Below are 5,193 nucleotides of genomic sequence, written 5' to 3' on the forward strand. Positions count from 1 at the left end.
TGCACCTTATCAACAAATATTCAGATTTTGGCTCATCATGTAAAAGATTCTGGACTGTTATTCCTTATTGTTGCTTCTTTCTTTCGTTCTTTTGTTCTTTTTCCTTCCTTTTTTTCTTTCCTTCTCTCTCTTTCTCGCTCTCTCTTTCCTCTTCTTCCTCCTCCACCTTCTCCTCCTCTACTTGCAGAGAGAGCAGATTCATATATAGGATAATTTTTAAAAATTAAGAAATATATTCAAAATTACTGATGCTTCATTTTGGTACTTGTTTTAATGTTTTTATACCTCTAAACTATCAAATGACTTAACCATATATAAAAAAAATTCACCAAATAAGAGCTCAGCAGATACTACATTACAAGCAGTAGCAAGGAGATAAGTTAAGGATTTTGATAAACTGTGGTTCTTAGGCTAGGGGTGTTGCTCAGTGGTGGATCACTTGCATGGTATGTTTGGAACCCGATCTCCAGCATTGGAAAACAACAACAAAAGCTATGAGTCTCCTAAAATACAGAGGGCTGGGCTTCGAAGGTGGCTCAGTGGTAGAGCACTTGCCTTGTATGCCTGAGGCCCTGGGTTCGATTCCTCAGCACCACATAAGCAAAAAGAAAAAAAGCTGGAAGTGGCGCTGTGGCTCAGTGGTAGAGAGCTAGCCTTGAGCTGAAGAGCTGAGGGACAGTGCTCAGGCCCAGAGTTCAGGCCCCATGACTGGACCCCCCCCCCAAAAAAAAATACAGAGGGCTCTGTAAAGGACTCAGAAAGTCACACAATCTCATTGCTCATCCTGGCAGAGTCTCAAACTTTCTAACAACTCTCAGATGCCTTCATGGCAGGGAACCATTGAAAAGTCCTTGAAATCCTCTAATCCCAGTTTGAACTAAAGAATTTAGAACAGAACTTCATCATGAACTAAATGTATCAATTTTCTGTTTCAATTGCGCCATCTAACAATCACTATGTCAGTTTTGTAATGGTGACTATAGCCATTCCTTTGATACTTCCACCCTATCATCAGTCCTGTGTGCTACTTGCATGAGCTTATTCATGTCAGTATTGTCTGTGATGATAGAAAAATCTGGAAAATCCACAGGCCTACTACAAAGGAAGGGAAAGTTTAAATAAACAAGGGAAGATCCCAGCAGGGAACATTTATCCTAGGTATCACAGTCCCATTTGCAGCTTAAGTAATTGGCAGAGGTTTCCAATCACAAATGCCTCTTCTAAGCCAGCAGTCATTACATTCTTCCACTGCAGACAGACTCACCATCCTAATTGAGGATTTGCCTTCTGTAGATTTAGGCTAAACTCAACCCTAAAGCACTTTGTAGTTCTATCTTTTTTGTCCACCCTCACAACATATACATATATATATATATATATATATATATATATATATATATATATAAAATTGTTACTTAACAGATGGCCACTGAAACCCATGGGGGAGGAATCTTAGTTGTAATCACAGCATGTATACAAATCTCAGATTCAGTCTTCAGCTGCCATCGCTCACCTGGATGCTAGGCTGTTGTTGGCCACCAGGGGGCAGAAAGAGGCCAGGGATTCAGAAAGGCCCTTGTGTTCTTGAACTTCCCTGAGCCTCTACCATGAGAGATCCTGGATGATCAAGAGGTCTGCCTCTCTAATTCTCACTTTCCCATAGGGTAAACTGAGGCACATGGAGGATAGTGGCTGCCTCCAGTGGCAGAGCTAATCAATGGGGGCCAGAACCCAGGCTTCCAACCTGCCAACCCTGGAGCCTGGGGGAGGTAGAAGGGGCATGGTAGGCATGGATCCTGAGATCCTGGGAACCCTACATACACACAAACCCCAGACAGCCCACACTGCCTGAACACAGAAATGGCTGCCATTCCTTGCTGGACACCCAGCCTGGGCCACAGAGGAAGTTCCCAGTACCCAGTGGTAGTGTGCTGTGGCTGCTTTTATCCTCAGTGGTGAGCTGTCCAGCAGCCACGTGGGGCGGGTGTCTATGACACCTGATTCCCAGAGAAGACATGGGACTTGAGTCCCACAGCCAGCCATGGCCCCTGTGTGTGTGTGTTGGTTTTGGGACTCTAATGCCCATCCAACAGTAGTGCCACCCAACCTCAGGAAAGCCTCCCTCTTCCTTTGACAAATCTTTGCCTCATTTATCAGATGGACATCTGTGCAGGATACACTCTGAGCCTGGTCCTGTGGTAGACACCAGGACTCTGCCTGCATCCCAAGGTGCAGGGGGGAATAGCAGTAATACTGTTCCTATGGCTCACTGCAGGTGTAACTGTAATTCCATCATACACATGAGGAGTCAGACTGAGAGAAGTAACGTGTTAAACAGTCTAGAGCTTTGACACAAACTCCTGTCCGACTACAGAGCCCATGGCCTTAACAAGTACTTTCCCTAAATACTCCGGCGGTGTCAACGTGCACAGTATTGAACTATAAGATGTTGAAGGCCTTTCTCTCTGTCTCTGCATCTAGAGAATGACTTGAGTGCAAATGTCCAGAGTTGGTCATGTTTTGTTGCATGAAAAACTACTGTTATACTATTACTATTATAGTCATTTTTAGGGTACAGGTCAGTGGTATTAAGTGTTTTCCTATTGTGTAATTGTGACCAGCACCTATCTCTACAATTCTTCACCTATCTCTAGAACTCTTATGTCTCCCAAGTGAAACTACTCACTAAACAACAACTTCCCCTCCTAAGGATCCTGGGTTGTCATAAGAACCACACAACCCCTTGTTAACCCTGTCACCCAGCCGGGTGGATTCAGCCTCCAGAACAGCTTTCTCTGCCCTCCACCTCAGCACCATCAGAGGCTTAACTTCAGACCTGATGCCATTCCCATCAGCATCCTGGCTCTGGTTTCACCTTGAGCACTTCAATGGCTAAAATGCATCCTTGGGTTAAAGTTCTATGTCTAGCTGACTTGCACACAGTGTGGGAATTTACTCATTGAGTAAAAAGGCAGGCTAGGCATATGCTTTCTAAAGTGCCAGCAACAACGTTTACATGAAAACTTTAGTTGATATTTAAACTTCAAAGTGGTCACAACAAAATGTGAGTTTAGTGGGCACAATACTCTAATATGAAAGTTTAATTTTGAATCCATCTGGGAGATACCATAATTGCTGTGAGCCCAGGGTCTTCATGTATTTCCCTGCAAGCCCTTTAAGGTCTATTTCTTTCCAGCATCCATGGTTTCCCCCCAGCACTTCAAGCTCCAATTAGTAGCTAGCCAGAACGTGCCCATGTGTCCTAGCTCAGTTCCACTGTTACATGTCTTGTCTGTGAAAAAAACCTTAGCTTTTTTTTTGTTTTGTTTTGTTTTTGTTTTGTTTTTTTGGGTCCGGTCGTGGGGCCTGAACTCTGGGCCTGGGCACTGTCCCTCAGCTCTTCAGCTCAAGGCTAGCGCTCTACCACTTGAGCCACAGCGCCACTTCCGGCTTTTTTTCTTTTTGCTTATGTGGTGCTGAGGAATCGAACCCAGGGCCTCATGCATGCAAGGCAAGCGCTCTACCACTGAGCCACCTTCCCAGCCCCAACCTTAGCTTTTCAATATATTTAGCTATTAAAAATAAGCATGTAAGCTGGGTGTTGGGGGCTTCGGCCTGTAATTCTATCTCCTCTGCAGACTGAGATCTCAGGATAGCAGTTCAAAACCAGCCTGAAGCAGGAAAATCCTCAAGACCCTTATCTCTTGGATAATGGAGTTGCCAACATTGAGAGAAATAGCTAAGGGACAGTGGCCAGACCTAGAAAGCCTGGTGGGGGGAGGGAGAGGGAGAGGGAGAGGAAGAGAGAGAAGTGTACTCAATAGCAATGAGTACGATTTCAGAACTGATAGGGGCACAAGACAGGTACTGTTACTTGCCAGTACATGGCTCTCTCTAAGATTGTTTTTCCTCCCTCTCTCTCTCTCTCTCTCTGTTTGGTCGTGGACCTGAAAACTCTGGGCCTGAGCCCTTCAGCTCAGGGCTAGTATTTTAGCACTTGAGCCACAGGGCCACTTCCGGCTCTGTCTGCTTATGTGGTGTTAAGGAATCGAACCCAGGACCTCATGCATGCAAAGCAAGCGCTCTACCACTGAGCCACCTTCCCAGTTTACATCACTCTCTCGATCCAGGCCTAGACACAGCCATCTCTTCGTAGGTCGCATGGCAGAGCCCGGTAGAGACCGGCGGGCTGGGGGACCAGCGCTGTCCTGGAGCGCGGAAGCCTAGGCTGGGCGCCGCGGGCGCAGCGGAGCGCACTCGTCCGAAAAGGAGGCGGCGGCCGCGAGACGCCGGAGAGGACCGCAGAGCAGACCCGGCTGCTGCCGGAGGGGAACGTGCCCGCCCGCGGGCCATGGCTGGCGGCGCCCGACACCACTGCAGGCGAGGGGCCCTGTAGACTCCCGCGCGCCTGGCGAGGCTGCGGGTCACGGGCTGGCGGGACCAGGACTCAGATCCCCGTCGGGGCGCCCGACGACTCGCCCCCTGGGAGCGCAGGCTGACGCTTTCCTGGGACAGCAGAGGCCCTGGGGCCTCCGAACCGGGCCCTGCGTCGCCCCGCGGTGGATGGATGGATGGATGGGGGACCCAGCCCACCCTGCCGGCACTAACGTCGGGGCTGCGGACCCCTCCTCGGGCCGGGAGGAGGTCCATCCCACCACCATCCAGACTCCGCTCGGGGTTGCAACTACCTGTCAGGCCAGCCGAGGCCCCAAGACAGACCAGAGTGGGACCGCCCTCTGGCCACGCCCCCTGGGCCCCATTGGTTCCTCAGGAAAGGGGCGGGGCCAAGGGCGACCGCGCCCTCCGCACAGACGGCCCCGAACGCGCACCGGCCACTCGCGGGTCGGAGCCGCGGGATCCCCTCAGAGCTCGGCCACTGCCCCTGCCAGCTGCGCGGCTCCCGGCCTCCGTAGGACTGGCAGACCCGCGGCCACAGACGGATTAGCCGGTAGCCCCGAAAGCCTGAAGTAGCCCCCGCTCCTCGTGGCGTCGACCGCCCGTGGCGGAGCCCACACAGGTGCGTGGCGCGGGACGCTGTGGGGACCGCGCTGAGGAAGAAGCCCGCGCCCGTCCCGTCCTGTCCCCCGCGCCTCAAAGCCCAGCGGCCAACTCGCCGTCGGGGCGTCCCTGGCCCTGGGTTCTGGGCGCCGCGGTGGAGCGGATGCGCGACCGCTGAGCCTCGGCCGGCCCGCC

This window comes from Dipodomys merriami, unplaced genomic scaffold (genome assembly GCF_024711535.1).
Source record: "Dipodomys merriami isolate MVZ:Mamm:240054 unplaced genomic scaffold, mDipMer1.0.p SCAF_277, whole genome shotgun sequence".
Lineage (NCBI taxonomy): Eukaryota > Metazoa > Chordata > Mammalia > Rodentia > Heteromyidae > Dipodomys > Dipodomys merriami.